This window comes from Mustelus asterias, chromosome 6 (assembly GCF_964213995.1).
Source record: "Mustelus asterias chromosome 6, sMusAst1.hap1.1, whole genome shotgun sequence".
In the NCBI taxonomy this organism is placed as follows: domain Eukaryota; kingdom Metazoa; phylum Chordata; class Chondrichthyes; order Carcharhiniformes; family Triakidae; genus Mustelus; species Mustelus asterias.
The window spans coordinates 26,873,905-26,882,538 of NC_135806.1; the positions used below are offsets into that span (position 1 = coordinate 26,873,905).

At 44.0% G+C, this 8,634-nt stretch overlaps 1 pseudogene; it reads right to left on the reverse strand.

Annotated features, from left to right (window-relative positions):
• Positions 1–7,031: 7,031 nt before the first annotated feature.
• Positions 7,032–7,438, reverse strand: LOC144495245 (small ribosomal subunit protein uS7 pseudogene; annotated as a pseudogene).
• Positions 7,439–8,634: the final 1,196 nt, after the last annotated feature.

The following is an 8,634-nucleotide window of genomic DNA, read 5'->3' on the forward strand; positions in this document are numbered from 1 at the left end:
AACCTTTCATTCTCAATGGAATATATTTTTTGTTGAGAGTTCTGAAATATCTCCTTAAATATTTGAACAACTTTGATGAACGAAAAGATGGCCATTTATTGACAAGGGCAATTGTTGTGCGCATGTCTCATGGTGTTCTCCATCACCTAACCACATGTGAACAATATGTGTACAATGAAAACCAGGAGTGGAAGACATTATCACTGTTCTGAAACAATAGCCCTGCTGCCTAGATTATCAAGACAACACTGACAATACTAGCTAGAGTGAATCTTCAAATTAACGGCAATTATTTCCTTTCAACTCCGGCCAGTGAAATGGCTAAAAATTCAATGGTGTCAATTTTCTGTTGCTTCTGGCTCTCATGAGTGCAGAGTTCTTGTCACTTGACATACAAAGACCACCATGGAAAGAGCAAGAGAAGGAAGAAGAGAAGGTGAAAGTAGAAGGATGGGTGGAAGTGAGAATCTAGGGCCCCATTACTCCGAATGGACTGTCTGTGAGTGGCTAATCGGATTCCAGCTGGAGGGTTGCCACCCTTCATGCAGGTGGGATTTTCCCACCCCGCTGCAGTGAATGGATATTTGGTTGGGCGTCAAATTCTCTGACCTCGCTGCAGTGGGAGTGTAGTGTGAATGGCCGGTAAGACCGCACCCTCCGGTTCTTCTTAAATGATCCTTACATCACCGTTGCTCCATAATTCCCCACCTTTCCATCCATCTGCTGTTCATTGTGACCCCTAAACCTGAAAATTGACACCATTAAATTTTTAGCCATTTCACTGGTCGGGGTCCGAAGAAAATAAATTAAGGCAATTGACAGAAAAGCAGAGGGGAGATGGGGAGAAGTTTTTAATGCAGTGACTTGTTATGTTCTGGAATGCACTGCCTGAGAGGATGGTGGAAGCAGATTCAATAGTAACTTGCGAAAGGGAGATAGAAAGGATTAAAAAAGAAAGGAAGAAATTGCAGGGCAATTGGGAAAGAGCAGCTTATTAAAACTAATCGGACAGCTCTTTCAAAGCTCAATGGACTGAAGGACCTCCCTCTGTTCTTTATGATTCTTTGATTCTTTTATGATAGTAATTGAACCATTCTACAAGATACTTTTGATGTTTACATGAATAGAGGGCTGAGAGAGTGGTAGGGGAGTGGGTATCTGTCAGGATAATTGGGGCTATAGCCCTCTCTCAGAATCAGTCTATTCAAATGTTACTTATGCCCTGTGATTGGTGAATCTGTCCTTATTATATTTCAAATTAAGATAAAGCTTTTGTAAAAAGAAAATACACTCACTGAATCAATTTGCAAGATCTTTTAGTTTTCACAGATGGTATTTAACATCTCTTCTAATGTGACTGGTTCTGTGTCAGTATATCCTAATCCGACTGTAATCTGCTGCTTCCCCCTCCATTTTAGATTAAAAATCCCCATGAGGCATATTGGATGTTACTAGACTGATCATTTCATTGTACCTTTAACAATTAATTGGTGAAATAACTTCCTATCTTGAATAAGTTAAAATCTTGGTAAATTCATGATATTTGCATTGCAATTCATTCAGAAGAAAGTTTTAAGAATGGGTTATTGCTTTAACTCATTTGAAATAACGTTTCTTTCTACAGTTTCATTTCCTTCACCAAGAAGAGCAAATCTAGTTGTCTAACCAAGTTTCAGGAAAATAATTAATCACCCAAAGGTGGCTATATTCTGCTGTTCATACCCCTCCTTTTAGCTTTAAAATCTTCACGTGGAAAGTCCAAAGCTGTTGCATATTTCTGAATTAACTAATTCATTATGCGGTTTGCAAGATAATCCAGTTTGGGAAGTCACACCACCAGCTGCAGCCATTGGTGAATGAAGAGTATTGAAGGAAGATTGCCTCACTGCTGTATGTGGTGGAATTATAAAGAAAGAAATATTTTCTTTATATAGCACCCTGCAAGACTTCAGCACATCCCAAAGCACTTTACAGCCAATGAAATATGTTTGAAGTGTAAGAACTGATGTGAATCAGAAAATGGGACAACCAATTCGCATCGAGCAGCAATATAAAGGCAAATACTGTGGATGCCGGGATCTGAAACAAAAGCAGAAAGTGCTGGAGAAACTCAGCAAGTCTGATAGCATCTGTGGAGAGAGGACAGAGTTAATGTTTTGAGCCTGGATGACCCTTCATCAGAGCTAGGTCTAATGAAGAGCATCTAACAAGGTCCCTGAAAAAAACAATATGATAGTGACAATAATTAATAAACAGATATCAGGAAAATAGCAGGAAGGCATTGCTTGTTAAGACTTAATTAAAACCTAACCTGAAAGGATCTCAGAGAACAGAACAGAACTTGAGGAGGGAGAAGATACAGTCATAAAGAGAGCCTTAAACTCCCATTGAGAGCAGATGTTACAAAGGCTAGGCATGCCTTAAAAATAACAGTGCAGCTTGTGTTTAATGTATAATGTTATTGCATAATGCTATGTAATATCAACAATATTCATATATTTTATAGGTATATATATATTGAATAATAATATTTTGTTAAACATGCAGTACAGTTGTAAATGTCCAATACATTTTGGAAGTGCATTGAGCAAAGCTATCCCTGCAATCTTTAGCCACGGGCGAGGTACCAGAGGATTGGAGAGTCGCTGACATTGTTCCTCTGTTTAAGAAGGGCAAAAGAGACAATTCGGGAAATTACAGGCCTATGAGCCTTACATCAGTGGTGGGCAAATTATTGGAGAGGATTCTTAGGAACAGGATGTATTTACATCTGTAAGACAATAGGCTTATTAGCGATAGACAGCATGGTTTTGTGAAGGGGATGTCGTGGCTCATAAACTTGATTGAGTTCTTTGAGGAAGTGACAAAAAAAATTGACCAGGACAGGTCAGTGGATGTTGTATACATGGACTTTAGTAAAGCCTTTGATAAGGTTCTTCATGGCAGGTTGATACAGTAGGTGAAGTCATATGGGATCCGAGATGAGCTGCTAAGATGGATATAAAACTGGCTTGGGCATAAAAAGCAGAGAGTAGCAGTGGGAGGGTACTTTTCCAATTGGAGGTCTATGACAAGCTGTGTTCCACAAGGGTCAGTGCTAGGGCCTCTGTTGTTTGTAATATATATATAAATGATTTGGAGGAAAATGTAGGTAGTCTGATTAGTAAATTTGCAGATGATACAAACATTGGAGGAGTAGCAGATAGTGAGGAGGATTGTCAGAGGATACAGCAGGATTGAAATCGGCTGGAGACCTGGACCGAAAGATTGCAGATGGAATTTATTCCAGACAAATATGAGGTGATGCGATTTGGTTGGTCTACTGCAGAAGGAAAATATAAGTAAATGGCAGAGTCCTTAGAAATATTAGCATACAGAGAGATCTAGGTGTGCAGATACACAGTTCCCTGAAGGTGGCAACTCATGTGGACAAGGTGGTCAAGAAGGCATATGGCATGCTGGCCAACATCGGTCAGGAGTATAGGAATTGGAAAATCATGTTGCAGCTGTATAAGACTTTGGTTAGGCCACATTTGGAGTATTATGTACAATTCTGGTCACCACACTACTGAAAGGATGTTGATTCATTGGAAAGGGTGCAGAAGAGATTTACCAGGATGTCGCCTGGTTTGGAGGATATGGACTATGAAGGAAGGTTGAACAAACATGGATTGTTTTCATTGGAGCATCAGAGGATGCGGGGAGGGGGGGACCTGATAGAGGTTTACAAGATTAGGACAGGCTTGTATAGAGTGGATAGTCAGAGTCATTTTCCCAGGATTGAAAGGCCAATTACTTGGGGGCAAAGATTGAGAGTGAGAGGGGGAAAGTTTAAAAGAGATGTAAGGGGCAAGTTTTTCACACAGAGGGAGGTGAATGCCTGGAAAATGCTGCCGGAGGAGGTGGTGGAAGCAGGTTCGATAACAACGTTCAAGAGGCATCCGGATAGATACATGAATAAGCAGGAAATAGAGGGATATGGACCATGTAGAGACAAGAAAATATTAGATTAGAGAGGCATCTGTATCAGCACAGACTCAGTGGGCAGAAGGGCCTGTTCCTATGCTGTACTGTTCTTTGTAGGCTTATTTATTAGTCACAAGTAAGGCTTACATTAACACTGCAATGAAGTTACTGTGAAATTCCCCTAGTCACCACAGTCTGGCGCCTGTTTGGGTCAATGCACCTAACCAGCACGTCTTTCAGAATAGGGGAGGAAACCAGACCACCCGGAGGAAACCCACGGGGAGAATATGCAAACTCCACACAGACAGTGACCCAAGCTGTGAATTGAACCCGGGTCCCTAGTGCTGTGAGGCAGCAGTGCTAACCACTGTGCCACCGTGCCGCCCCCTTAATCAAAGGGAACTGTTTGACAGGAGTCTGAATTGCAATTTGGTCTATAACGCCCTTGGAGCACAACCTCATTGAATTTGCTTGAGTGTCCACTTGAAACAAATATATAAGCAAATCATTGAATGAGTGTGTTACACTAAGAAAAACAATCAATCGTATCATTTAGCAATGGCAGAAGATCTAATCATTTTTCCCCACCAAGATTTATTACAAAACTCCTTTCTAAGTAAAACAAAAGCTAAGTACCTCGCTGAAACATCATTTCACTGTTATCACTTATCTATTTTGAAAACTTAATCTATAGTACTATATACAATTCACATTTTCAATTCTGGACATAGAATGGTTTATTATTCATCACTTTAAAAAATGTGACTGCATTAATGGAATTGAAGTGATATGGGAGCCTTCAATATTACATTTTTTACATGAGGATGGGTATAGTATCTTGCAAAGACTGACGACTACCAAGGAGTTCAACAAATAAACGATCTGTTAAGGTAAGTAATAATTTACAGAGAGCGATATAAAGGCTCCTGTGCTCCATGAATCCAGGCACCTAACTGGCAAGGAAAATCTGCGCTCAGCCCCAGGATTTGCGTGCTCCAGCCTGATTGGCCCATTGGTCACATGAGCTTCTAAGAACTTGCCCTTTCCCACAGTGGGTTAACAGGGTGAGGTATCCTGATATTCTACAAGATTCGTCTGCTCACATTTTGTAACTCCAGTGGGACTCTAATCGAATACTTAGAGAACAGGCAAAAATGTTAAGATCAGCCATTCATTAGTTTTTCTGAAGGTTTCCTGGACCTCTGCCAGGGTTATTGCATAAAACTAGATTTGATTTGATTTATTATTGTCACATGTATTAACATACAGTGAAAAGTATTATTTCTTGCATGCTATACAGACAAAACATATTGTTCATAGAGAAGGAAACGAGAGAGTGCAGAATGTAGTGTTACAGTCATAGCTGGGGTGTAGAGAAAGATCAACTTAATGTAAGGTAAGTCCATTCAAAAGTCTGACAGCAGCAAGGAAGAAGCTGTTCTTGAGTCAGTTGGTACTTGACCTCAGACTTTTGTATCTTTCCCGAAGGAAGAAGGTGGAAGAGAGAATGTCCGGGGTGCGTGGGGTCCTTAATTATGCTGGCTGCTTTGCGAGGCAGCGGGAAGTGTAGACAGAGTCAATGGATGGGAGGCTGGTTTGCGTGATGGATTGGGCTACATTCACGACCTTTTGTAGTTTCTTGCGGTCTGGGGCAGAGCAGGAGCCATACCAAGCTGTGATACAACCAGAAAGAATGCTTTCTATGGTGCATCTGTAAAAGTTGGTGAGAATCGTAGCTGACATGCCAAATTTCCTTAGTCTTCTGAGAAAGTAGAGGCGTTGGTGGACTTTCTTAACTATAGTGTCGGCATGGGGGGACCAGGACAGGTTGTTGGTGATCTGGACACCTAAAAACTTGAAGCTCTCGATCCTTTCTACTTCGTCCCCGTTGATGTAGACAGGGGCATGTTCTCCTTTATGCTTCCTGAAGTCGATGACAATCTCCTTCCTCTTGATATTGAGGAAGAGATTATTGTGGCTGCATCAGTTCACTAGATTCTCTATCTCATTCCAGTACACTGGGCCCAATTTTACCATTTGGAGTCGAAGGGCCGGATCCGGGCGTAATGCAGATCCGAGCCTGGAATCCTCTTTGCAGCGCGCCCATACGCTTTTTGCCGGCTCCAGTCCGATCCGCGCAGTGGGCGGGGCTTAGCGCTGCCAGAACGATCGGAGCTCTGAACTGCGCATGCGCAGTTTGAAAAAAATCTGAAGCAGCGAACCCGGGCGCGAAAGAAAAAAACAGCAGAGAGAGCAGGGGGTGGTGGGGGTTGGGGGGGGGGGGGGGGGTGGGGCGGGGAGCGGGGGTAGGATCGACTTCGGAGAATCTTGCAAACTGAAAATAATGTAGCATCTTCTTCGTGCTGCCTAATTATCTATGGGAAAGGTAATTAAACTACAGTGTCCTAGTGAGCAATTAGTGACCTGTATAATACATTGGTGATCTGTAACTTAGAATCTTAGAATCTTAGAAACCCTACAGCACAGAAAGAGGCTATTCGGCCCATCGAGTCTGCACCGACCACAATCCCACCCAGGCCCTACTCCCATATCCCTAGCTATGTTAACTGGATTGTTGATGTCCCTGTAGCCATGAGCCAGGTGCTGAAATATTCAGAGTCATGTGGTGAACTTGGAAGAATTGTCCCCGTGGTGGAACTTGGTTGGAAATAAGATTCAAGGAGATTACTAAATCTGGGAAATCAACCATAGTGAAAAGAAGTTTGTATTGGCAACTCTTCTCTCACATTCCATGGTAGATGTGCCCCTACCTATGAATGTGATTTGCATGGGCAACGTTGGGTGCAGCTAATCTGCCTCTGGAGCAGCCTTGGATCCTTTCTTTCATCTTGTTTTCATCTGAACATTGCACAGAATTAGAGGAATTCCCTTTGGAAGATAATGTCAAAATTATCATTGCAGGAACTAAAAACCTGACAGTCAAAATTTTGGGAAAATATTCCAAAATATATATCCCCCCATCCATATTTTGGAATATTTTCCCAAATTTTTGACTGTCAGGTTTATAGTTCCTGCGATTATAATTTTGACATTATCTTCCAAGTTCACCACATGGCTCTGGTGGAGTCTTCACGGGGACTGCTGTTGATGATGGCATTCACCAGTACCTGCAGTGGGTTCTCACCGGTTAGTAGGTGGATGATCTCAAAGGCGTGCTTCACAATCTGTACAGTCATCAGCTTCTTGCCGTTGTTGCGCCTGTGCATCATCACAGAGTTGGTCAGACGCTCGACAATGGGGCACTGGGCCTTGCGGAAACGCTTGGCAGCATAGCGCCCAGAACTGTGCGGGAGGTACTTGGCATATTTCTCCTTGACAGTGATGTAATCCTGTAGCGAAATGTCATTGATCTGAACATCGTCCGTGCTCCATTTGCCAAATAGCTTAATCTCGGGGGTCTCTGCGGCCGAGGGCACACCCTCCCACTCAGTCATTCTGCTCAGCTCAGGATCCGCCAGCAGTACAAAGAAGATGCTACATTATTTTCAGTTTGCAAGATTCTCCCAAGTCCATCCTGCCCCCCCAACCAGAGATCCATCTGAGCCCGCCCCCCTCCTCCGGCGGACGCCAGCAGAAGGCCAGGAAGGTGCTGCAGGCTCTCGAAGGACTGCAGGTCGGAAGGAGGGAGGGAGGCAGGCAGGACGGAGACCAGCGATCGAGGTAGGCTGGGGGTGTGCTCTGCCGAGGGGGGCCTGCCTCCCAGGGGGGGTCTGATCCCGGGGGGGGGGGGGGATTCTGCCAGGGGGGGGGGCCTGCCTCCCAGGGGGTCTGATCTGGGGGGGGGGGGGGGGGGGGCGGGTCTGCCGGGGTGGTTAGTGGGGGGGGGGGGTCTGCGAAGGATGGTCGAGGAGGATGGTGACTTCACAAGGGCAGAGAGGGCTTCGGAGGTTCCCCTGCCGGATTTTTATTCGGCAGGTCGCTAAAAGCGCGGATCCAGAATGGGCCAGAAGACGGTAAAGTGGGATTTGGCGGTAGAGTTGGGCGCGCGATTCATTAAGTCGATTTAAATGCAAGCTAATGCATTTAAATCGTCGGGCTGCCCAATTCGGGCGCGAATTTTTGGTAAAATCGGGCCCTCTGTCTCGACATTGTTTGAGATCTGACCCACTACAGTGGTGTCGTCAGCAAACTTGAAAATCGAATTGGAGGGGAATTTGGCTACACAGTCATAGGTGTATAAGGAATAGAGTAGGGGGCTGAGGACACAGCCTTAGTGGGGCACTGGTGTTGGAGATGATCGTGGAGGAGGTGTTGTTGCCTATCCTTACTGATTGTGGAAATGGTACAGACGAACACTGCACTCCCAGCATCCACCTCCCCCCCCCACCACCCCCCCCACCCCCTGCCCCCCCCCACACACACACACCACCCCAGAATTTCAGAGCTAAGGTGTTGTAGAAGCATTTCTCACTTTCAAAATAACTTACTACATCCAAAGCCCTTCATACTTTCTTGGAAATAATAAATCAGGCCAAACTGAAAATAAACCAACTTTCTTTAGGGTTTCTGATTCATTTGTTCCTAAAATGTTGCACAAATAAACAGCAAATATACAATATATGGTGGGAGCTTTCCTCATTCATCATTGACTCAATTGGAAGGAAAAGACAAGGGGGCAGATATTAGTTTTTGACAGGGGCAGAAAGT